Here is a 27094-nt window from a genome sequence, read left to right as displayed (position 1 = left end):
CCCGGGGGGGGGGGGGGGGGCTGAGCTTCTGACTGACAGCTCACGCCCGCCCGTCCCTTCCTCGCGACCACGCTGGCCCCGCCTCCTGGCTGCCCCGTTGGTAAGGAAATAGCGGAGGAGGGAGGAGGACGGCGAAGTGACCGGGAAAAAGCGGCGGGTCTACTGGTGCGGCCATATACCTTACTTGCAAGCCAAAATTTTGTCTGCGGGCATCTGTCTGGGGTTAAATATGCGTGCTCCCAAATCTCAATAACCAGGAAGTCACCACGCCCGAATCAGACAAGGGTGGGGGATGGTGTCTTTGTCTGCCTGGAAGATGGCGACAGCAGAGTGTGAGAAAATGGCCGCCTGGGTCACATGTCTGGCCGAGTATTCCCCACCTGAAGTGAATTGATTAGCTGTTCCCAACCACCTTCCCGGGTCCTTGAGCCCCAGACCATCCCTGAGCACTCCCAGCTTTTTCTGCATACGTTCAGATCTATGGCCATACCCAACCCGAGCTGGAGCAGGAGCCAGAACAACTAGAAGCATCTCCCACCCTTTTGCCTTCTTCCCCTCCTACTCCATCCCTCCCTCAATCCCGGAGCAGCGTCTGCAGAAGGGAATGAATTTATATCTCTGGAGTGGGGCAAGTAGGGGTTTCTGAAGCCGTGTCAAGGAGCTGGCTGGGAGGTGAGGTCTCCCCCCACAAAATAGTAAATATTAGTCTGCAAATGTTTTCTTCTTGATGGTTTAATTCCAGCTCCTCCTCCTCCTCAAGCCTAAACCCTGGGGTGGGGCACAGAGTAGGTGGAACTCTGTGCCTCCGAGGGTGGGTTTGTTTCTCCACTTCAAGTACAGACGGGCTGAAAATGACTCCTTCTGTCCCTTTATCCCTTACATAAACAGGACTCACTACCTCTCTACATCGTTGGAGGGCTTCTAACCTCTCATCCTAGAGACACATGAAATTCCTGTGGCCCCCAAACCAGCCCTGACCACTTTCACCTTTCCCCCTGCATTTGCAATTTTTTTCTGTTTCTCTAAGACCTAACTCTTGTCACTTCGATGAAACCTTCCCTGACTTTCCCAGATGAGTTAGAAACCCAGAGCACCTTACCTATACAGCTAAGCTAGCACTTATCACAATACTGTAGTTGTTTATGTGACTGTGTCTCCACAGGAGGGTGAACTCCCTGAGAGCAGGGGCCATGTATCTTCAAGCTTTCAACAACACCCAGCACAAGACTGGTACGAGGCAGGCTTCAACAACTGTTTGTTAAATGGGTGAGTTTACAGGCCTGCACCACAAAAAATGGGAAATGGGCTGTTTAGTAGATGGCATTGGGAAATTTGGCTCTCCATGAAAAGAAATATAAAACTGGATCTCTGTTTATTCCACCTAAGAGGGTAGACTGTGAATGTGAAAGGTAAAACTATGAAGTTAATATATGCAGGAGAATATCTTTGTGACTTGTGACTGGGGAAGGACTTTTTAAACAAAATCCCAAATGCACAAGATATAAGGGAAAAAATACAATGAAATCTTGTGGAAACTAGTTATTACGACTTTGGAAAACAATTAGGAAGTATCCAGAATAGCTGAAGATGACCCTGGGACCCAGCAGTTCTAGTATTGGAGATGATTGATTAATAGATAGGTAGATAGATGGATAGAGATTACCCCTAAACTTTGACTCCTAGAGAAATTCTTATACATTTGCTCAATGAGCATGTGGAAGAATGTTCATTGCAGAACTGTTTGTAATAGAGAAAAAAATGAGAACAGCCCAAAATTCCACCAACAGGAGAATGAATAAGTAAATTATGGTATAGCCATATGACAGAATACTATGCAGAATACTATAATGAAAAAGGATGAATCATGTTGTATGCATTGACCCAGCTAAATTTCAAAAACAAAATACTGAGATAAAATACAAATTGCAGAAGGACACATAAAGTATGAAACCATTTATATAAAGTTTTAAAATCTAGAAAACAGCAAACAATGTTGCTTATAGATTATATAGATATATAAACAATAATTTTTTTGAGACAAGATCTTGCTCTGTTGTCCAGGCTGCAGTGCAGTGGCTTGATTTCCTCTCCTTGCAGCCTCCACCTCCCTGACTCAAGCCATCCTCCCACCTCTGCTTCCCAAGTACCTGGGACTACAGGCATGTACCACCACACCTGGCTAATTTTTGTATTTTTTGTAGAGACAGGGTTTCGCCATGTTGCCCAGGCTAATCTCGAATTCCTGAGCTCAAGTGATCCAACCACATCTTGGCCTCCCACGGTGCTGGGATTACAGGTGTGAGCCACTGCCCCCAGCCAACGATAATTTTTAAGGAGAAATACCAAATCCAGAGTACTGATTACCTCTGGGGAAGAAAACAAAAGAACAGAATGAGAGAGAGATACACAGGGAACTTCAACTGTTTGTCTAATATTTTACTTTCTAAGCTAGGTGGTAGGTACGTGGGTTTTTGTTATATTCTCTATACTTATTTGTATGTCTGAAATATTTCATATTTTTTAAAAGACTACAAGGATCTGAAACAAAATGTTAATAATAGTTAAATCTAGATTAGTGGTTCTCTAACTTTCCCCAGCATCAGAATCACTGGGAGGGCTTGTTAGAACACCAATTACTGGGCCTCATGCCCAGAGTTTTGATTCAGTAAGTCTGGTTTAGGGCCCAGGATTTGCATTTCTAACAAATCAAAGTGACATTATCAGTGAATTTAATTTTCTTCCTTGTACTTTTCTGTGTTTTCCATGTATTTGATGAATATTTATTACTTTAGTGAGAGATTGTGTTATTTTTTAAAATCTCTTTCATCTCTACTTCCCACTTACATTTCCCTCATATAGGCAGCCATTCAAAGGTGTTTTATGCATATTTTTGCATATATGCATTCTTACGAAATACGTATTATTGCTTTATGTGTATTTCCTTTTTTTTTTTTTTTGAGCCAGGGTCTTGCTCTGTGGCCCAGGCTGGAGTGCAGTGGCGTGACCTCCACTCACTGCAGCCTCCGCCTCCTGGGCTCAAGGGATCCTCCCACCTCACCCTCCCGAGTAGCTGGGGAACTACAGGCGCACATCACCATGCCCAGCTAATTTTTAAAGATGTTTTTACTGGTCTCGGCTGGGCACTGTGCCTCACACCTGTAATCCCAGCACTTTGGGAGGCCAAGGCGGGCGGATTACCTGAGGTCAGGAGTTCGAGACCAGCCTGGCCAACATGGTGAAACCCTGTCTCTACTAAAAAGAAAAGTACAAAAAATTAGCTGGGTGTGGTGGCAGGCGCCTTAATCCCAGCTACTTGGGAGGCAGAGGCAGGAGAATCGTTTGAACCCGGGAGGCGGAGGTTGCAGTGAGCCAAGATCAAGCCATTGCACTCAAACCCGGGGGACAAGCATGAGACTTCTCTCAAAAAAAAAAAAAAAAAGATTTTTTTACTGGTCTTGAACTCGGGGCTCAAGCAATCTGCTTGCCTCGGCTTCCTGAAGTGATGGGATTGTGGATGTGAGCCACTGTACCCAGCCAAATTTTTATTTTATATTGTTTCCAGATTCAGAACAGTTGAAAGAATGGTATAATGAAAGCCCATATACGCTTATACTTCACCAAATATCATCCTACATAACCACAATACCATTATCAAACCTAAGAAGATTTAACTATAATTCAATAATGCCATCACGTAGAGCCCATATTCACATGTCCGCCCAATTATCCCCAAAATAAAGCTTTCATTTTTTGATCCCAGGATCTAATCAAGGTTTATGTATTATATTTCTTTTTTTTTTTTTTGAGACGAAGTCTTGCTGTGTTGCCCAGGCTCGAGTGCAGTGGCGCAATCTTGGCTCACTGCAACCTCTGCCTCCTGGGTTCAAGTAATTCTCCTGCCTCCACCTCCCGAGTAGCTGGGACTACAGGCGCCCGCCACCATGCCCGGCTAATTTTTATATTTTTAGTAGAGACAGGGTTTCTGCACATTGGCCAGGCTGGACTCAAACTCCTGACCTCAAGTGATCCATCCACCTTGGCCTCCCAAAGTGCAGGGATTACAGGCATGAGCCACCACGCCTGACGTTTATGTATTACATTTGGTTGTTATATCCCTTTAACCTCTTTTAATCTAGAATAATACCCCTATATTTTTTGTTTCAAATGACATGTTTTTGAAGAGTGCAGGCCAATTGTCTTATAATATGTCCCATATTCTGGATTCATTTGTTCTTTTCACATGAATAGATTTAGAATAAATATTTTTAGCAAGAACAGTACATAGGGGATATCCTTTATTTTGTATTGTGTCACCTCAAGAGGCACATGATATGATTGTCTCACTATTGAGCATACTTTGTACTTGTTGTTTTTCTTTTACATAAATATCTCATTCTGGCCAGGTGCAGTGGCTCATGCTTGTAATCCCAACACTTTGGGAGGCTGAAGCAGGCGGATTGCTTGAGGCCAGGAGTTCAAGACCAGCCTGGCCAACATGGCGAAACCCTGTCTCTACTAAAATGCAAAAATTAGCCGGGTGTGGTGGCGCACACCTGTAATCCCAGCTACTGGGGAGGCTGAGGCACGAGAATCGCTTGAACCTGGGAGGCAGAGGTTGCAGTGAGCTGAGATCACACCACTGCACTCCAGCCTGAGCAACAGAGTAAGACTCTGTCTAAAAAAAAAAAAAAAAAAAAAAAAAACTCATTCTGTTTTCCATGCAGCCTAGTGTTTTTAAGGTCTATCCATATTGCTGTGTGTACATCTAATCTATTGCTTCTTTTTTTTTTCTTTGAGACGGTGTCTCACTCTTGCCCAGGCTGGAGTGCAGTAGCACTATCTGGGCTTACTGCAAACTCTGCCTCCCGGGTTCCTGCCTCAGCCTCCCGAGTAGCTGGAATTACAGGCGCCCACCACCATGCCCGTGTATTTTTAGTAGAGATGGGGTTTTGCCATATTGGCCAGGCTGGTCTTGAATTCCTGGCCTCAGGTGATCCACCCACCTCGGCATCCCAAAGTGCTAGGATTACAGGCGTGAGCCACTGCGCCCAACCTGACCTCATCCATTGCTTCTATCTGCTCATGGTAACCATACTGTGCCTTCACTGCATAGATTTCCTCCAGCTCTCCAATAATGCTTCAGTGAACATCCTTGTACATATTCCCTTATTGACCTGTGTGAGGATTTCTTTTGGAACATACACTCAAGAGCCACATGATTACATTCTAAAGTATGCATATACTTAGTTTGACTTAAGAACACCAATACTTCTAGATGGTTCTCTGGGATGGCAGTATCAGTTCACACTTTCACCATGTGTGAGGATTTCTGTATCCCCACATCTTCACTAACACTTGACATTCTCTAGCTTGCTATTTTTTGTTTTTAAGACAGAGTCTCTCTTCTGCTCTCCTCGGCAGCACATATATTAAGACAGAGTCTTAATGCAGTAGTGCGATCTTGGCTCACTGCTACTCCCACCTCCCGGGTTCAAACAATTCTGCTGCCTCAGCCTCCCTAGTAGCTGGGATTACAGGCGCCCACCACCATGCCTTGCTAATTTTTGTATTTTATTAGAGATGGGGTTTCACCTGACCTCAAGCAATCCACCCACCTCAGACTCCCAAAGTGCTGGGATTACTGGCATGAGTCAGCACGCCCGGCCAAGATGGCTAATTTTTGCCAGTCTAATAGGTGGAATAGGTTTTAATCCATCTAGATTCCACCCTCATATGTGGTAATACATGGGGATGTAGTTTTATTATTCTCCACATGGTGAGCCAGATTTCCCACCATCAAATACTGAACAATTCCTCCTTTTCCCATTGATTTGCCATGCCACCATTATCATATGTTATTATGCATACACACGTAAACACACATACGTCTTTTTGTGTCCTTGGGCTAATACCACCTTGGTTTCAGTATTTTGTAATGTGTCTAAATATCACATGGAGCATTTCCTCCTCTTTAGTGTTCTTTTTAGGTGTCTTAGATCTATTGCCACATAAATTTTAAAATGAGTCTATCAAGGTCTTCAAAAATCCAACTGGGATTTTCACTGGGATCACACTAAATTTATAGATTAATTTGGAGGAACTGCCATCATTGTAATAATTACTCATTCCATCCAACAACATGGAACATACCCTCATTTCTTCAGTTCATCTTCTTCTGTGTTCTTTATTAAAGTTTTCTCTTAAGAATTGTATATTTTAAAAAATAAAAATGAGGTCAGGCACAGTGGCTCACACCTGTAATCCCAGGATTTTGGGAGGCCGAGGTGGGCAGATCACAAGGTCAGAAGTTCAAGACCAGCCTGGCCAACGTAGTGAAACCCCATCTCTACTAAAATACAAAAATTAGCTGGGCATGGTGGTGGGCGCCTGTAGTCCCAGCTACTTGGGAGGCTGAGGCAGGAGAATCGCTTGAACCCGGGATGCAGATGTTGCAGTGAGCCGATTGCGCCACTGCACTCCAGCCTGGGTGACAGCAAGACTGTCTCAAAAAAAAATAAATAAATAAAAATGAATTGGTTATCTTGGATGTTGCTAAGGCATCAGCTGATTCTGCTGATAATTAATCAACAAATGGAAAAAATCTGGCATTATTCCTGCCTTCCCACATGAATCATATTGCAGGTTAAGAACTTCTTTATGGAAGACTCACAACTTATAAATGCAAGAGAAATGGCAGTATTACAATTCAATCCCTAATGAGATAATGGATTTAAGAAAAAATATGGCTGCTAAAACCATAGGTGAAAAACATTTGGGGAATTATAACACAGGAATTAGGCTGATACCATCTGACCCTACTCATCAAACTTATCATCAAAGACAGAAAACAAGATATATGCGTCTTCTTATGTTGTGCAATAAGAAGTATACAGCACTATTCATGAAGTATACTTTTAAACAAGGAGGAAAAAGGAAACAATTTAATCAAGCATCTCTATTTAACTTCATTTACAAAAAATTCAGGGAATATAGGAAGAGGAACATGTTAAATGATACCGGGAGAAACAATACACCAAAGCAAGAACTTGGGAAATTTTACAGGACAAATGAGCCAGTATATTCAACAAATAAATGGAAGGAAGAAAAGAGAGGGAAAATTACAGATTAAAAAGAAAATAAAGCTGGGCATGGTGGCTCATGCCTGTAATCCCTGCACTTTGGGAGGCCGAGGCGGGTGGATCACTTGAGGTCAGGAGTTCAAGACCAGCCTGGCCAACATGGTGAAACCCCATCTCTACTAAAAATACAAAAATTAGCCAGGCATCATGGCACATGCCTGTAATCCCAACTACTGGGGAGGCTGAGGCAGGAGAATCACTTGAATCCGGAAGGCAGAGTTTGCAGTGAGCCGAGATCGCACCACTGCCCTGCAGCCTGAGGGACAGAACGAGACCTCGTCTCAAAAAAAAAAAAAAAAAAAAAAGATTAAAAAGAAATAAAAAGGAAAGGAAATTTCAGAGATAAAGCAAACAAATGCAATGTGTGGGTCTTGTTAACAACCAGATTCCAATGAAGTATAAAAAGATTTTTTTTTTTTTTTGAGATGGGGTCTTGTTCTGTCACCCAGGCTGGGGTACAGTGGCAAGATCTCGGCTCACTGCAGCCTCTGCCTCCCAGGCTCAAGCGATTCTCCCATCTCAGCCTTCTGAGTAGCTGGGATTATAGGGGTACACCACCATGCCCAGCTGATTTTTGTATTTTTAGTAGAGACGGGGTTTCACCATGTTGGCCAGGCTAAAAAAGGTATTTCTGAGATAATGAAGGACAGTAGAACATGGACTGGGTGTTAGATGATATTCAGGAATAAATGTTAAATATGCTGGGTATGTTAGACCAGGCACAGTGGCTCACGCCTGTAATCCCAGCACTTTGGGATGCTGAGGCGGGTGGATCACCTGAGGTCAGGAGTTCGAAACCAGCCTGGCCAACATGGTGAAACCCCGTCTCTACTAAAAATACAAAAATTAGGCGGGGCACGGTGGCTCACGCCTGTAATCCCAGCCCTTCAGGAGGCCAAGGCGGGTGGATCATGAGGTCAGGAGATTGAGACCATCCTGGTTCATGCAGTGAAACCCTGTCTCTACTAAAAATACAAAAAAATTAGCCAGGCATGGTGGCGGGCACCTGTAGTCCCAGCTACTTGGGAGGCTGAGGCAGGAGAATGGCGTGAACCTGGGGGGTCGGAGCTTGCAGTGAGCCGAGATTGTGCCACTGCACTCCAGCCTGGGCCACACAGCGAGACTCCGTCTCAAAAAAAAAAAAATGCAAAAATTAGCCAAGCGTGGTGGTGCACACCTGTAATCGCAACTACTCCTGAGGGTTTGGCAGGAGAGTTGCTTGAACCCGGGAGGCGGAGGTTGCAGTGTGCCCAGATCGTATCACTGCACTCAAGCCTGGGCAACAGAGCTAGACAATGTCTCACACACAAAAAAAAATGTTGGGTATGTCAACATTATTGTAATTATGCTTTTTTTGAAAAAAAAAAAGTGTGTTAGAGAAACATGGTTTTTATGTGTGAGATTACCTCAGGTCTGGAATTTGCGATAAAATACTCCATGACTGGGCATAGTGGCTCATGCCCGTAATCCCAGCACTTTGGAAGGCAGAGGCGGGGAGATCATCTGAGGTCAGGAGTTCAAGACCAGCCTGACCAACATGGTGAAATCCTATCTCTACTAAAAATACAAAAATTACCTGGGCATGGTGGCAGGCACCTGTAATCCCAGCTGCTCGAGAGGCTGAGGCAGGAGAATCACTTGAACCCAGGAGGCAGAGGTTGCAGTGAGCCTAGATGGCGTCATTGTACTTTAGCCTGGGCAACAGAACAAGACTTCGTCGCAAAAAAAACACACAAAAAAAATCCTCCAGATGTGTTCAGGAATTACGTATGCATTAAAATACATTAACAAGTAAGTTTTAAAAAAGAATTGTATGTTTATTAGATTTCTAATTGCCTTCAAGTTTTGTTACTTTGTGAACTTTATTTTTTTTGAGATCAGGTCTCGCTCTGTCACACAGGCTGGAGTGCAGTGGCGTGATGTTGGCTCACTGCAGCCTCTGCCTCCTGGGGTGAAGTGATTCTCCTGCCTCAGCCTCCCGAGTAGCTGGGATTACAGCTGTGTGCCACCATGCACGGCTGATTTTTGTATTTTTAGCAGAGATGGGTTTCACCATGTTGGCCAGTCTGGTCTTGAACTCCGGGGCTCAAGTGATCCACCCTCCCCAGCCTCCCAAAGTGCTGGGGTTACAGGCATGAGCCACCGCGCACAGCCTGAATATATCATTTGTAATAGATAAAACACATATTTTGAATATTGAAACTATTTAAAAATTATACTTTGAGATTTCTTATCCCCATCTAGTCCACCTAGTTCCCCCGCACCCCCACAGGTATCAGTTTTGTTAGTTTATTTTGTCTTCTTCTAGTGTTTCTTTATACAGATGCAAACAAATATAAATGTATAGCATGTTCCACCTTCTGCCTTACACAGAAGGTGCCATACTATGTATATTGTTATACATATTGCTTTTTTCACTTAATAATACATCCTGGAGGCCAGGTGCAGTGGCTGACGCCTGTAATTTCAGCACTTTGGGAGACCAAGGTGGGCGGATCACCTGAGGTCAAGAGTTCAAAACCAGCCTGGCCAACATGGTGAAACCCAGATTCTACTAAAAATACAAAAATTAGCCAGGCGTAGTGGCACACGCCTGTAATCCCAGCTACTCAGGAGGCTGAGGCAGGAGAATCGCTTTAACGCAGTAGACAGAGGTTGTAGTGAGCCGAGTTTGTACCACTGCACTCTAGCCTGGGTGACAGAGCTAGAATCCGTCTCAAAATAAATAGATTAATTAATTAATTAATTAATTAATACATCCTGGAGGTCTTTCCCTATCAGAGCACTAGAGAGTTTCTGATAAGTAGAAAGCATGAAAGTACAAAGCTTTCTGTATGAAAGCACATAGGACTACTACCTCAGAGTATTAGGTAATGTGAATGTATGTTATGTGCACATTTATTTAATGACTGTGCCACAAAGGATAGATAGTTCATACATATGCAAATATTTCTGTAGGATAAATTCCAAGAATTACATTTGTAACTTTGGGAGATATTGCCAAAATTGCCTCCACAGGTGTTGTATCATTTTGCATTTCTACCAGCCAAATGTGATTGTATCTGTTTCACCACAGCCTCACAAGCAACGGAGTGTATTGTGAGACTTTTGGATTTTTGACAATGATAGGATAGAAATGGTATCTCAGGCTAGGCACGGTGGCTCACGCCTGGAATTCCTGCACTTTGGGAGACCGAGGCAGGCAGATCACCTGAGGTCAGGAGTTCAAGACCAGCCTGGCCAACATGGGGAAACCCCGTCTCTACTAAAAATACAAAATTAGCTGGGCGTGGTGGCGAATGCCTGTAATCCCAGCTACTTGGGAGGCTGAGGCAGGAGAATTGCTTGAACCAGGAGGCAGAGGTTGCAGTGAGCCGAGATAGAGCCACTACACTCCAGCCTGGGAAACAAGAGTAAAACTATCTCAAAAAAAAAGGAAAAAAAGAAAAAAAATGGTATCTCAGTGTAGTTTTGATTTTCATTTATTATGAGTGATGATAATTTTTTCATGTGTTTAAGGGACTTTTTATGTGTTTTTCTATTAATTATCTATTTATGTCCTCTGTCCCTTTTTCTGTTTGGTCTCTGGCCTTTCATTCATTTCAGAACTTTGTTATATAATTAGATCATAAACTCTACTCCTTTAAATACAAGTTTTAAAAATTAAATAAATAGGTTGGGCGCAATGGCTCACGCCTGTAATCCCAGCACTTTGGGAGGCCCAGGCGGGCGGATCACAAGGTCAGGAGATCGAGACCATCCTGGCTAACACAGTGAAACCCCGTCTCTACTAAAAATACAAAAAATTAGCCGGGCGTGGTGGCGGGCGCCATAGTCCCAGCCACTCGGGAGGCTGAGGCGGGAGAATGGCGTGAACCTGGGGGGTCGGAGCTTTCAGTGAGCCGAGATCGCGCCACTGCACTCCAGCCTGGGCGACAGAGTGAGACTCCGTCTCAAAAAAAAAAATTAAATAAATAGAGAGATAGACCTTTGTCAATGATCTCAGCTGTCAATTTTTTCCCCAGTTCATCATTCTTCAGACTCTGCTAATGGACTTTTTTCCAAAGCAAATTTTATTTTATTTATTCATTATTATTTTTTGAGATGGAGTCTTGCTCTGTCGCCCAGGCTGGAGTGCAGTGGTGCAATCTCAGGTCACTGCAACCTCTGCCTCTTGGGTTCTAACGATTATCCTGCCTCAGCCTCCCGAGCAGCTGGGATTACAGGCGCCTGACACCACGCCCAGCTAACTTCTGTTTTTGTTTTTTTGGTTTTTTGTTGTTTTGGTTTTTTTTTGAGACGGAGTCTCGCTCTCTTGCCCAGGCTGGAGTGCAGTGGCATGGTCTCGGCTCACTGCAACCTCTGCCTCCCGGGTTCAAGCGATTCTCCTGCCTCAGCCTCCTGAGTAGCTGGGATTACAGATGCCTGCCACCATGCCCGGCTAATTTTTTGTATTTTTAGTAGAGACAGAGCTTCACTATATTGGCCAGGCTGGTCTGGAACTCCTGACCTCAGGCAATCTGCCCGCCTCTGCCTCCCAAAGTGTAGGGATTACAGGCGTGAGCCACCATGTCCGGCCTCTGTATTTTTAGTAGAGATGGGGTTTCGTCATGTTGGCCAGGCTGGTCTCGAACTCCTGACCTCAGGTGACCTGCCCACCTCGGCCTCCCAAAGTGCTGGAACTTACAGGCGTTAGCCACCACACGCAGCTGCAGATTTTATATTTATATAAATAAATTTATGTTTTCTTTCATGGATTCTAGATACTGAGTCATAGTTTTGTGATAGATTGCATTAATGACCCCAATTTTTCATGTGTCTCTTTATCTAACTTTGGTAAAGGTAGTACCTTCCCACACTGACTCTTGAGTTTGGCCATACAACTTGCTTTAATCAATGGGATAGTAGCAAACTTTATATAAGCAAAGACTTGAAAAAGCTCTTGCATATTCTGATTCCTCTCTTGGACCCCTGCCACAGCTGTGAGAACATATTCAAACTAGCCTCCTGGAGAGATGTGAGAGACAAGTAGAAATGAGCTTGGTCATCCCAGCCAATGTGTCCTATAGCAGCCAACCAACCTCCAGCCAAGCCACCAACTTGGTGCAGACACATAAGCTAGCCCAGTTGAGATTAACACAGCCTAGTCCAGATCATAGAACCTCCCAGCTGACCCATAGACTCTAAGTTTTGGTACATAATTATTCACTTTGGTTTACAACAGAGCATTATTGTGGCAGTAGTCCCCCATCATCGTTCTTTTTTTTCAGAGGTATGCTGGCTATGTTTGCTTGTTATTTTTCCATATGAACTTAGAATCAGCTTATCTAGTTTCAGAAAAAGAAAAAAAAATGATATGCTTTTTTTTTTGAAACAGAGTCTCGCTCTGTCGCCCAGGCTGGAGTGCAGTGGTGCGATCTCGGCTCTCTGCAACCTCCGCCTGTTGGCTTCAAGCGATTCTTCTGCCTCAGCCTCCCAAGTAGCTGGGATTACAGGCACCCACCACCACACCCAGCTAATTTTTGTATTTTTAGTACACACAGGGTTTCACCATATTGGCCAGGCTGGTCTCGAACTCCTGACCTCGTGATCTGCCCACCTCGGCCTCCCAAAGTGCTGGAATTACAGGCATGAGCCACCGAGTGCAGCCAAAAAATGATAATGGGCTTATACTAAATTTATAAATTAATTTGACATCTTTATGATTTTAAGTCTTCCCATCTGAGAACATGGCATGTCTTTCCATTAGTTCCTTCAGAGTGTTACGAATGTTTCTCATTAAGGTTTTAGACATTTCTTGTTAAGGTTGTTTGTGGGTATTTTATCTTTTTTGTTGCTCTAATAAATGGAGCCTTCTCTTCCATATATCTTCTAACTGAATGATTTCTATATATTAATTTTATATCCTGCTACCTTACAGAATTCTCGTTTGTAGTAGTTTCTCTATTGGTTTGTTTGGGTTTTGTGGCTATACAATCTGATCATCTATAAATGGTGATAGCTTTACTTCTTCCATTTCAGTTGTATATTTAATTTATTTCTCTTTTCTAATTGTAATGATTACTACCTCCAATGCAATTTTTTTTTTGTTTTTTGTTTTTAAGACAGAGTCTCTCTCTCTCACCTAGGCCACAGGGCAGTGGCACGATCTTGGCTCACTGCAACCTCCACTTCCCAGGCTCAAGTGATTCTCATGCCCCAGCCTCCTGAGTAGCTGGGATTACAGGTGTGCACTACCACACCCAGCTAATTTTTGCAACTTTAGTAGAGATGGGGTTTTACCATGTTGGCCAGGCTGGTCTCAAACTCCTGGCCACCTGCCTTGGCCTGCCAAAGTGCTAGGACTACAGGCGTGAGCCCCAGTGCCCAGACAACCTCCAATAAAATGCTAAATTGTAGTGGAGAGAGTAGGTACCCTTAGTTGGTTTCTGATTTTAGCATATAAATACTGGTGGTATTTCCTGGTTAAGTGAAATGCTGGATTTGGGGGATCTATCTATCTATAGAGAATGAGATAAAAAATATATCAGGGAAGAAACCACATATTCCTCTTTTATTGAATGTTTTTATAAAGAATGGGTGTTGATACCAAAGTTACTGAAGGAGAAGAAAAATAAAAGAATGGGTGTTGAGTTTTGACAAACAACTCTTTGGTATCTCTGAATAAAATGATAGGATTTTTTACTTAGATCTAATAATAGGTTAGATTATATTAATGGATTTCCTAATATTGAACAATTCTTGCATTCCTGCAATAAAACCCACACAGTCATGGATTCTATTTGTTAATATTTAGGATATTGTGCCGATATTCCTAAGTGAGAATTAGTCTATATGGTTTTCTTTTTCTTGTGGAATCTTTGTCAGATCTTGGTATCAGTGTTATTATTCACTTGATAAAAACATTTTTAAAGTGTTCCTTCCTTAGGCTCAGGAAAATAAGAATAGTATTTGAATTATCTGCTTTCTAGTGTGAAAAGACTTCCCCTTGTGAAAGGATCTTGGTCTATCTGGTGCTTTGAGGAATTGGGGAGCTCTTTATAACTTTCTCTATTTCCATGAAAATTGATCTACAAGGCCAGGTGCGGTGGCTTACGCCTGAAATCCCAAAACTTTGGGAGGCTGAGGCGGGTGGATCACCTGAGGTCGGGAGTTCGAGACCAGCCTGACCAACATGGAGAAACCCTGTCTCTATTAAAAATACAAAATTATCCAGGCTTGGTGGCACATGCCTATAATCCCAGCTACTCGGGAAGCTGAGGCAGGAGAATCGCTTGAATTCGGGAGGCGGGGGTTGCGGTGAGCCGAGATCCTGCCATTGCACTCCAGCCTGGGCAACAAGAGCAAAATGCCATCTCAAAAAAAAAAAAAAAAAAGAAAGAAAGAAAAGAAAATTGATCTACATGGACTTGTCTTTTAGGGTCAGTTTGTAAATTACATTTTCCTAGGACATTATCCATTTCTTCCAGTTCTTTAAACAATTTCTATTGAGTTGTGTTTTGTGATATTTAAAATGTCTTCTTACTATAGTTATCTGCAACTTTTCATTTATTTTGTATATTTGTGCTTTCTCCTTTTCCTGATTATGTTATCTAATAGCTTATATAATTCTTTTTTACAGAATCAACCCACTCATTTATTCGTCCTACTGTTGTCTATTTTCTAACTCCTTTATTTTAACTTTTATTTTTGTTAATTCATTCCTTCTGCTTCCCTGTATTTGTTTTGTCTTTCTCTAACTTTTTCAATCTGACGCTTATTCATTTAGTTTTTTTGTTTGTAATATAAGTATTTTAAGGCTATGAACTTTCCGCTGACCACTGCCTTAGCTGTATCCATAGATTCTGATACGGAATGTTTTTATTGCCGTTATTGTCTAGAAGTTCAGCAATTTTGGTTTGTTTTTTGTTTGTTCATTTGTTTGTTTTGAGACAGGGTCTTGTTCTGTTGCCCTAGCTAGAGTGCAGTGGTGCAATCGTAGCTCATTGCAGCCTCAAACTCCTGGGTTCAAGGGATCCTCCTACCTCAACCTCCCAAGTAGCTGGGACTACAGACATGCATCACGACACCCAGCTACTTTTTTATTTTTTGTAGAGACAGGGATCTCACTGTGTTGCCCAGGCTGGTCTCAAACTCCTGGCCTCAAGTGATCCCCCCGTCTCAGCCTCCCAAAGTGCTGGGACTGCAGGCATGAGCCACTGAAACCAGCTTGAGTTTCCCCTTGACCCAAGAGTTGTTTGAGAGTTTTCACGTATTCAGATCCATTTTACACTGATCTCTAGTTTTATCCAATTGTGATCATAGAACATTGTCTATATTGGTTTTACTTTTTGGAATTTATTGAGATTTTCTTCTTGTCCTAATATTGAGTTTGCTGTTTAGGTTTTCTGGTTCTTACTAGGTTTTTTGATCCTTTGCTCTGTTCGGAATGAGAAAGGTAAGTTTAATTTCTCCTGTTCTTAGTGTGTTTCAATTTATAATCTATTTCTCCTTGTATCTTATTATTTCAGCTTTGTGAAAATTGCTATTTCATGTGGTACAAAAATATTAGTAACTTTATATCTTCATTGTGGATTGTGGCTGTATTAGTCCATTTTCACGCTGCTGATAAAGACATACCTGAAACTGGGAAGAAAAAGAGGTTTAATTGGACTTACAGTTGCACATGGCTGGGGAGGCCTCAGAATCACGGCAGGAGGCAAAAGGCACTTCTTACATGGTGGCGGCAAGAGAAAATGAGGAAGAAGCAAAAGTGGAAACCCCTGATAAACCCATCAGATCTCATGAGACTTATTCACTGTCACGAGAATAGCACTGGAACTACCGGCCCCCTTGATTCAATTACCTCCCCCTGGGTCCCAGCCACAACACATGGGAATTCTGGGAGATACAATTCAAGTTGAGATTTGGGTGGGGACACAGCCAAACCATATCAGTGGCCTTTTTTGTCTCAATGCTTCTTTGTAATAAACTTTTTATTTTTGATTAATTTTGGATTTACAGAAAGGTTGCAAAGATAGTACAGGGTTTCCATACACCCTTTACCTAGTTGCCCCTCATGTTAACATCTTGTATGACTACCTTCATCTGAGCTAACTGAGAGATTAACATTGGTGTGTTACTATTAACTAAAATCCAAACTTTATTCAGATTTCACCAGTTTTCCACTAGATATCCTTTGTCTATCCTAGGCTTCAATTCAGATGTGACATTGCATTTAGTCGCCATATCTCCTCCAATCTGTGACAGTTTCCCAGTCTTCCCTTGTTTCTGATGACCTTGTCGATGCTTTTTGTTATGAGTTCCTAACTTACCGGAAATTAAGATGCAACATTTTTGCTTTTTTTGTTTGCCTTTTATTGGTACGCCTTTGCCCTTTCTTGTATTTTTAGCCTTTCTGAGTCAATTTGTTTTAGTGTTGAATTTTGCTCAGTGATCCAATAGAAAAATATTTTTCCTTAAACACTTGAGCTAAGACAGTTTGTATTTATATATATGAAAGATGTTTAGTGATAGTATTGCCATATTATTTTATTTTATTTTATTTTTTTAGAGACAGAGTCTTGCTCTTTCACCCAGGCTGGAGTGCAGTGGCACGATCTTGGCTCACCGCAACCTCCACCTCCCTGATTCAAGCAATTCTCCTGCCTCAGCCTCCCAAGTAACTGGGATTACAGCTGCATGCCACCACAGCTGGCTAATTTTTGTATTTTTAGTAGAGATGGGGTTGCACCATGTTGGCCAGGCTGGTCTCAAACTCCTGACCTCGTGATCTGCCCGCCTCGGCCTCCCAAAGTGCTGGGATTACAGGCGTGAGCCACCGCACCCGGCCTGTCATATTATTTTAATGTCTTTCTATATGTTTATATATTAAAAGCATTTCACTATATAGTCTGTTTTGTTTGCTTGTTTTTGTAATTATCCTGACATTTAGAAAAGCTTATATTTTGGTCTGCTGATTAATTTTAAGTATCTTTTTTTAATTACCTTTTTCTTTTTTATTTTTTTGAGACAAGGTTTCCACTCTGTCACCCAGGCTAGAGTGCAGTGGCATGATCACAACTCACTGCAACCTTGACCTCCCGGGCTCAAGGAATCTTCCCACTTCAGCCTCTGGAGTAGCTGGGACTACAGGGGCATGCCACCACACCCGGCTAATTTTTTTTTTTTTTTTTTTTCATAGAGACAGAGTCTCGCTTTGTTGCCCAGGCTGCTCTTGAACTCACGGGCTCAAGTGATCCTCCCGCTTCAGCCTCCCAAAGTGCTGGGATTACAGGTGTTAGCCACTGTTCCTGGCCTGTATTTTCTTCTTTTGTTTGTTTTTGTTTTTGTTTTGTTTTGTTTTGTTTATTGAGACAGGGTCTCACTCTGTCTCCCAGGTCGGAGTACAGTGGCATCACCTCGGCTCACTGCAGCCTTGACCTCCTGGGCTCAAATGATCCTCCCTCCTCAGCCTCCTAAGTAGCTGGGACCGTAGACACACACAACCATGCCTGGCTAATTTTTTTTTATTATTATTATTTTAAGACAGAGTCTTGCTGCATTGCCCAGGCTGGAGTGCAGTGGCACAATCTCAGCTCACTGCAACCTTTGATACCCAAGTTCAAGCGATTATCATGCCTCAGCCTCCCAAGTAGCTGGGATTACAAGTGGCCACTACCACACCTGACTAATTTTTGTTTTTGTTTTGTTTTGTTTTGTTTTTTTGACACAGAGTCTCGCTCTGTCGCCCAGGCTGGAGTACAATGGTGTGATCTTGGCTCACTGCAAGCTCTGACTCCCAGGTTCACGCCATTCTCCTGCCTCAGCCTCCCAAGTAACTGGGACTACAGGTGCCCGCCCCTGCGCCCGGCTAATTTTTTGTATTTTTAGTAGAGACGGAGTTTCACCGTGGTCTCAATCTCCTGACCTCATCATTCGCCCACCTCGGCCTCCCAAAGTGCTGAGATTACAGGCGTGAGCCACCACACCCAGCCAAATTTTTGTATTTTCAGTAGGGATGGGGTTTCACCATGTTGTCCAGACTGGTCTCAAACTCCTGACCTCAAGTGAGCTGCCCACCTCAGCCTCCCAAAGTGCTGGGATTACAGGCGTGAGCCACTGTGCCCGGCCTTATTATTATTTTTTTAGAGGTGGGGTTTCACCATGTTGCCCAGGCAGTTAAGAGTTGTGCATCTGGCCCGGCACAGTGGCTCACGTCTGTAATCCCAGCACTTTGGGAGGCCGAGGCAGGCAGATCACGAGGTCAGGAGATCAAGACCATCCTGGCTAACACGGTGAAGCGCCATCTCTACTAAAAATACAAAAATTAGCCGGGCATGGTGGCGGGTGCCTGTAGTTCCAGCTACTCGGGAGGCTGAGGCAGGAGAATGGTGTGAACCCAGGAGGCGGAGCTTGCAGTGAGCCGAGATCGCGCCACTGCACTCCAGCCTGGGCGACAGAGCGAGACTCTGTCTCAAAAAAAAAAAAAAAAAAAAAAAAGTTGTGCATCTATATTTGTAAGTGAAATGAACCTAAAATTTTCTTTTCTTCTGTTGTCCTTATCGGGTTTTAGAATCAAGATTTCAAGATTGTACTAGAGTGATAAAGTGAGCCAGGAAGCTTTCTCTCCTTTTCTATTTTCTGGAATAATTTCTGCAAGAAGAGAATTAATGGTTCTCTTGAGAATCTGGCACAATACACCTGTAAACCATCTTGGCCTGAATTTGGGGGGACATCCTTGACTACCATTTTAATTTATTTTCTTTCTTCTTTTTTTTAAACGGAGTCTCGCTCTGTCACAGAGGCTGGAGTGCAATAGTACAATCTCGGCTCACTGCAACCTCTGCCTCCTGGGTTCAAGTAATTCTCCTGCCTCAGCCTCTCAAGTATCTTGGACTACAGGCAAGCACCACCATGCCCAGCTAATTTTCTGTAATTTTAGTAGAGATGGGGTTTCGCTATATTGGCCTTCGCTATATTGGCCAGGCTGATCTCAAACTCCTGACCTCAGGTGATCCACCTGCCTCAGCCTCCCAAAATGCTGGGATTATAGGCGTGAGCCACCGTGCCCAGCCGATTTTAATTTCATTAATACTTAGTGGTCTATTCAAATTCTCTATTTCTTCAGATACCATTTTTCTTATTTTATATTTCTTTTTTTTTTTTTTTCTCAGACGTACTCTCACTCTGTCACCCAGGCTGGAGTACAGTGGCACAATCTCGGCTCACTACAACCTCCTCCTCCTGGGTTCAAGCAATTCTCCTGCCTCAGCCTGCCAAGTAGCTGGGACTACAGCACCACCACACCCAGCTAATTTTTGTATTTTTAGTAGAGACAGGGTTTTACCACGTTCAAGGCCAGGCTGGTCTTGAACTCCTGACCTTAAGTGATCCCCCATCTCCTTGGCCTCCCAAGGTGCTAGGATTACAGGCGTGAGCCACCGCACCCAGCCCATCTAGTTCCTAATGGTCAGGTTTCTGACTTGAGTGCCTGATGGTGGCTTCACAGAGAGGAGGGCAGCAGAGGAGCAGCATGCCTGTCATTTGGGGAACAGAGGGAGTTTGCCTACCTTTGTACTTCCAGCAAAGGAATGGGATTCTCTGTGACTTTGGATATTTGTGACTGTATGTGATTATGCATACTTCTAGGAATGTGTATGTTTATACATGATGCTCTACTGTGCTTCTGTTTATATGAAAATATAAGACTGAAAGAGAACAATTTTTTTTTTTCAGACAGAGTTTTGCTCTTATTGCCCAGGCTGGAGTGCAATGGCACGATCTTGGCTCACTGCAACCTCTGCCTCCCAGGTTCAAGCGATTCTCCTGCCTCAGCCTCCCTAGTAGCTGGGATTACAGGCATGCACCACCACGCCCGGCTAATTTTGTATTTTTAGTAGAGACAGGGTTTCACCATGTTGGTCAGGCTGGTCTCAAACTCCTGACTTTGGGTGATCCACCCACCTCTGCTTCTCAAAGTGCTGGGATTACAGGCGTGAGCCACCACGCCCGGCAAGAACAATTTTTCAAAAGGGAATTGGTTAAATTATCCTCTGTGTAGCTATTCTTCTGTATCTGTTCACACAGTTCCTGAGCTGAGAGGGGGTAATTCCGGGGGTCTCTCAATGTCCCTATGCATGTCTCCATCTCTGCCAGCGGGTGATTCATTCTGTGTGCTTTTCCATGTCTCTGAGTATCTGCATCTGTGAGAGTCTGATTCCATGTGTGTCTCTATGTCTCTGCACACATCTGGGTCTCTAAGGGTAGAGGATTCTGTATGCATCCCTGTCTTTCGCTGTAGAAGCATATGCATGGAGTGCACATGCTACGTGGTAAGTTCAGACTCTCCAAGTCTGGAAGAAACATTACAACAGGAAATGCTCTGGATTCCAGCTTCCGGATGGAATTTCACTCAGAAAAATACCCCTTCCTGGTCCTCCCAATAAATGCAGCATTCTTTGTCTTTCAGGAGACTGAGTTGAGGGGGTTTATGCTAACCTTGACCTCAGAGGCCACGTCTTTCAGGAGGATTTGGCAGACCCATGAAATTCCACACCCTGCCACTCACCTCTTGCCAGGCCTACTTCTTCCTCTTGAACCCTTTTATAGCTCCACATTATCTACCAAAACAATTCCAATCTAAATTGTCCAGAGCAGCCAGAGGAAAACACAAGGAGATGGGGACAAAGAAACAGCATAAGATTAAGTAAGTAAATAAAGATCTATAGAGGGACAGAAAGACAGAGACCAAGAAATAGGGTTTGAAGGGTGAGAACAGACAGTAAAAAATGGAGATAAAGAAACAGAAGGAGGGCCAGGTGCAGTGGCTCATGCCTGTAATCCCAACATTTTAGGAAGCCAAGGTGGGCAGATCACTTGAACCCAGGAGTTCGAGACCAGCCTCAGCAACATGGTGAAACCCATTTCTACAAAATACAAAAAATTAGCCGGGCATGTTTGTGTGCACCTGTAGTCCCAGCTACTTAGCGGGCTGAGGCAGGAGGATCACTTGAGCCCAGGAGGTCCAGGCTGCAGTGAGCCACAACCACGCCACTGCACTCCAGCCTAGGTGACAAAGTTAGACCTGTGTCAAAAAAAAAACAAATAGGAGGCTGGGTGCTGTAGCTCGTGCTTGTAATCCCAGCACTTTGGGAGGCTGAAGGCTGAGGTGGGAGGATCGCTTGAGCCCAGGAGTTTGAGACGAAGCTGGGCAACATAATGAGACCACATCTCTCAAAAAAAAAAAATTTTTAAATAAGCCAGGCACAGTGGCTCACACCTGTAATCCCAGCACTTTGGGAGGCCAAGGCGGAAAGATCACTTGATCCCAGGAGTTCAAGACCAGCCTGGGCAACATAGTGAGACTTTGTCTCTACAAAAATAAAGACAAAATTAGCTGGGTGTGGTGGCACATGCCTGTAGCCCCAGCTACTTGTGAGGCTGATGTAGGAGGATTGCTTGAGCCTGGGAGTTTGAGGCTGCAGTCAGCCGAGATTGTGCCACTGCACTCCCACCTGGGCAGCAGAGTAAGACCCTGTCTCAAATATTTCTTTGTATAAATATGAAGAAACAGAAGGATAGAGACAGATATATGGAAAGATGAAGTGAGCAAAATGGAGAATGAGGGACTGGCTGAAATGAGGCAGAAATGTAGGGAGAGATATAAAGAGATGGGGACAGAGACAGAAAGAGATTGGGGTCAGAGAAGCAGCTACATTAAAAATGAGGGAGAGATTAATGGGTACAAATATACTATTTGATAGAAGAAATAAGACCTAGTGTTCGATAGATCAGTAGGGTGACTAGTTTACAGTAACCTATTACACATTTCAAAATAGCTAGAAGAGAATAATTCAAATGTTTCTAGCATAAAGACAAATATTTAAGGTGATGGATATCCCAGTCACACTGATTGATTTTTACAAATTGTATAAACGTATTAAAATATCATATGTGGATGGGTGTAGTGGCACATGCCTGTAATCCCACTACTTTGGAAGGCCAAGGCCAAGGTGGGTAGATTGCTTGAGTCCAGGAGTTGGAGTCCAGCCAGGGCAACATAGCAAGACCCCATCTCCACAATAAATAATAAAAAATTAGCCAGACCATGGTGGTGCCCACCTATAGTCCCAGCTACTTGGTAGACTGAGGTGGGAGGAAGGCTTGAGCCTAGAAGGTAGAGGCTATAGGAGCCAAGATCACGCCACTGCACTCCAGCCTGGGCAAAAGAGTGAGACCCTATCTGAAAAAATAATAAACATTGATAAAAATCATATGTACCCCAGCCAGGCGTGGTGGCTCATACCTGTAATCCCACCAGTTTGAGAGACCAAGGTGGATGGATCACCTGAGGTCAGGAGTTCGAGACCAGCCTGCCCAACATGGTGAAATACCATCTCTACTAAAAATACCAAAATTAGGCTGGGCACAGTAGCTCATGCCTGTAATCCCTGCACTTTGGGAGCCAAGGCAAGTGGATCACCAAGGTCAGGAGTTTGAGACCAGCCTGGCCAACATGGTGAAACCCCTTCTCTACTAAAAATACAAAAATTAACTGGGCGTGGTGGCGGGCACCTGTAATCCCAGCTACTTGGGAGGCTGAGGCAGTAGAATCGCTTGAACCAGGAAGGCAGAAGTTTCAGTGAGCCAAGATCACGCCACTATACTCCAGCCTGGGTGATAGAGCAAGACTCAGTCTCAAGAAAAAAAAAAAAAACAGAATTAGCCAGGCATGGTGACTCACTTGTAATCCCAGCTTCTCTGGAGGCTGAGGCATGAGAATCGCTTGAACCTGGGAGGCAGAGGTTGCAGTGAGTGGAGAACACAGCATTGCGCTCCAGCCTGGGGGACAGAGTGAAACTACATCTTAAAAAGAAAAATCAGGCCGGGCGCGGTGGCTCACGCCTGTAATCCCAGCACTTTGGGAGGCCGAGGCGGGCGAATCACGAGGTCAGGAGATTGAGACCATCCTGGCTAACACGGTGAAACCCTGTCTCTACTAAAAAATACAAAAAATTAGCCGGGCGTGGTGGCAGCTGCCTGTAGTCCCAGCTACTTGGGAGGCTGAGGCAGAAGAATGGCGTGAACCCGGGAGGCGGAGCTTGCAGTGAGCCGAGATCGCGCCACTGCACTCCGGCCTGGGCGACAGAGCGAGACTCCGTCTCAAAAATAAAATAAAATAAAATAAAAAATCATATGTATCCCCAAAATATGTACATGTATTATGCCTCAATTAAAAATTGTTTTAAAATAAAATTAATTAGGCTGGGTGCGGTGACTCACGCCTATAATCCCAGCACTTTGGGAGGCCGAGGCGGGCAGATCGCCTGAGGTCAGGAGTTTAAGACCAGCCTGGCCAACATGGTGAAACCCCATCTCTACTAAAAATAAAAAAAATTAGCCTGGCATGTTGGTGCGCGTCTGTAATCCCAGCTACCCGGGAGGCTGAGGCAGGAGAATCACTTGAACCCAGGAGTCGGAGGTTGCAGTGAACCAAGCTCGCACCACTGCACTCCAGCCTGGGCAACAGAATGAGGCTCCGTCTCTAAATAAATAAATAAAATTAATTATAAACAAAACAATTGTGGGCAGAGAGAAAAAGCAATAGTAATAGCCAGGTAGTTGGAGGGGGAATGACTAGGATTAGATAAACAAAGATGGAAGCAGAGATGGTGATGACAATGGGGAGGAAAATGTCAGTGATGTCAAAGTCTACATGTTTGAGCGTTTGTTCTGTCTGAAACATCTTCTAAGAGGTGTATATGTATTAACTCATTTAATCCTCATAATAACACTATGAAGCACAGGTACTATTATCAGCCCTATTTTACAGATGAGGACACTGAGGCACAGCAAGTCAATAGCACATCTAGGACTGGAATCCAAATAAATAGTCAAATACCAGAGACCATACTCTTGACTACTTTGTCAGTGACACAGGTAGAGACAAAGGACATGGAGCTGGGGACAAGATAGCAGATGAAGCACACCTAGCGACAGAGAGATGGGGACAAGAGTCAGACACATGAGGAAAACAGCCCAACAAGAGAGATGGTGACAGAGAAATAGAGGTAAAAATTGGATATAGAGTAATGAGAGAGAATCAGACAGGGAGAAGGAGGCAAGAAGACCAACATAGGGGTGTGTGTGAGAGAGGGAAAGACAGAAACAAGAATGTAAATGTTAAGAGGGAAAAAATGAAGACAGAGATACAGAGATCGGAACAGAAAGGTGAGAATAGAGAAAGACAGTGGTAGCGGGGAGCAGAGACAGATGAATGCAGCAACGCAAATAGATGAGGACTGAGAGAGACAGCCAGAGGTAGGATAAATTGGGACAGAGTGATGGAGACTTCTGGAAATACATAAAAGAGGCCAAGGAGCCAAGGGAAATTGAAAGGAAAACAGAAAAGACAAATTCTGGAACACATAGAAATTTAGAAACAGGCAGGGTGTGGTGCCTCACGCCCAGCACTTTTGGAGGCTGAGGCAGGCAGATCACTTGAGGTCAGGAGTTCGACACCAGCCTGGCCAACATGGTGAAACCTCGTCTCTACTAAAAATACAAAAATTAGCTGGGCGTGGTGGTGCATGCCTGTGATCCCACCTACTCGGGAGGCTGAGGCAGGAAAATCACTTGAACCTGGGAGGCGGAGGTTGCAGTGAGCTGAGATCACACCACCACACTCCAGCCTGGGTGACAGAGTGAAACTCCGTCTCAGAAAAAAAAAAAAACAGATGAGGGAGAACAATGTGGTCATATATATAAGGACAGAGACATGGACCAAGATGAGGATCATGAGTTAGACTCAGACAGGATGGAGACAGGGTAGCCAGCAACATAACTAATAGAATGAGAGAACAAGAGTGAGAGGTGAGAGAGTTTGAGAAAGAGAATAGGAGAGACAGGAAAAAGAAGCAGACAATTGTAAACAGAGAGACAAGAAAAAGCAAAATAGAGACAGAGATACGGGATGTCTGAGAGGTGGTGACAGTAATGGCTAACTGGGAGGAAGAGAGACAAAAACACGAAAGAGAAATAGTGGCCGGGCACCGTGGCTCATGCCTGTAATCCCAGCACTTTGGGAGGCTGAGGTGGGTGGATCACCGAGGTCAGGAGTTCGAGAGCAGCTTGGCCAACATGGTGAAACCCCGTATCTACTAAAAATACAAAAATTAGCCAGGTGTGGTGGCGGGCACCTGTAATCCCAGCTACTCGGGAGGCTGAGGCAGGAGAACTGCTTGAACCCAGGAGGCAGAGGTTGCAGTGAGTTGAGACTGTGCCATTGCATTCCAGCCTGGGTGACAGAGTGAGACTCTGTCTCAAAAAAAAAAAAAAGAGAGAGAGACAAAAATAGAGAAAAAAGGATTAAATCTTTCTGATCCAACAATCATTCACAAGTCTCTTGGCTATATCAGGGCGAGCACTGGGCCATATGGGGCCCACTAGACTATGAATTCAGGAAGGCAAGGCCCAGGCCTTTGTTATTCCTTACTGTATCCTACACTCATGATAGAGTGCCAGTCACATGGAGAGCTCCATTTATTAAACATTAGGCACCATGTCCTGTGCATGCCTTTTCGTGGATTATGTCATCAGAACCTCACAGCTCTGATGTAGTAGGTGTTATTATCATCCACAGTTTACACATGGGGAAACTGAGACTCCAAACAATGAATAACTTGCCCAGCATCACACAGAGGAGCTAGGAGTGAATGAAGCTCCTGCCTGGACCAATGGTGAGAGTATATCATAAACCAAGGATTGGGATGAATCCTTTCCCATGCACTGAAGATACAAAAAGCCAAATTCCAGTATGCTTGCTTCCAAGGACTACATGTTTGACTACAATGCCATACTGCTTCAATTGAAGGTTTGCTGACAGACTAATGGAAGACTGCGGTCTCTAGGGTAAGTGTGTCCTGACTCCTTGTACTCTGGAGCTCCCTCCTAGTAGACGAGGCAGACCTACCTAGCTTAGAGAGACTGGGAAAGCTCAGAGAGACTGGGGAAATGGCAGAAATAAAGCCCTGTGGGAAAAACTCGGCCTGGGAAAATCAGAGAAAGCTTCCTGGAAGAGGAGGTAATTTAAAGAGGCCAGAGGTAGATTTACATAGAAATCAATGAAGCTTAAGCTTCAGGGCCCCTCCTTTGCACAGGTCTCTTCCAAGGCCCTGTTTAATGAACAGTGAACAATCATAGTACTGAAGATTTGTCATTCTACAAAAAAATTATAATGTCCTGAAATCTTACAGCTCATATATGAAAGAAACTAGACAAGGGTTTTCCCAAATTTGATAGCAGTCCTAAACATGTATAAAATATTATTATTATATGAAACTGAAACTTTGCTAAACTGTCAATAGTAAAAAACAAATTTCTATCAACCATGCTATTAAGAAAGACTATTTTTTTTTTTTTTGAGACTGGATCTTGCTTTGTCACCCAGGCTGCAGTGCAGTGGCACAATCATGGCTCACTGCAGCCTCAACCTCCTGGGCTCAAGGGATCCTCTTGCCTCAGCCTCCCAAGTAGCTGGAATTACAAGCAGGCACCACCATGCCTGGCTAATTTTTTAATTTTTTGTAGAGACAGGTCTCACTATGTTGCCCAGGTTGGTCTCCAACTCCTGGGCTCAGCCATTCTCCCGCCTCAGCCTCCCAAAGTGCTGGGATTACAGGCATTAGCCATTGCACCTGGCCCTCTATTTTCTCTATCGCAAATGACCTTACTTCATGCATCAGTGACAAAATAGAAGGCATCAAACATTGAGAATTTTTTACAGGGCCTTTATCTTCCCACCACTCAATCTGTAAAGTTACCTGTATTTGCATTTGTCTTTTTCTCATTCCTTCCTGTTACAATTAAGGGTCCAGGGACCCTCTGAGGCTCAGTACCCTAGATCCCAACCCCAACCTTTCCTTTCCCTTGTGTTAGTGCCTTTCTCTCTCTATCTCTCTCTCTCTCTCTCTCTC

At 43.9% G+C, this 27094-nt stretch overlaps 1 long non-coding RNA gene across 1 annotated transcript; it reads left to right on the top strand.

The window, feature by feature from the left end:
* The first annotated feature begins 77 nt into the window (after positions 1 to 77).
* Positions 78 to 17304, top strand: LOC112130756 (uncharacterized). The gene is made up of 3 exons (XR_002912956.3): positions 78 to 165; positions 1163 to 1266; positions 15650 to 17304. It is a non-coding gene; the product is annotated as an uncharacterized LOC112130756 (long non-coding RNA).
* Positions 17305 to 27094: the final 9790 nt, after the last annotated feature.

This window comes from Pongo abelii, chromosome X (assembly GCF_028885655.2).
Source record: "Pongo abelii isolate AG06213 chromosome X, NHGRI_mPonAbe1-v2.0_pri, whole genome shotgun sequence".
Classification (NCBI taxonomy): domain Eukaryota; kingdom Metazoa; phylum Chordata; class Mammalia; order Primates; family Hominidae; genus Pongo; species Pongo abelii.
This window is presented reverse-complemented; position numbering and strand designations above follow the sequence as displayed.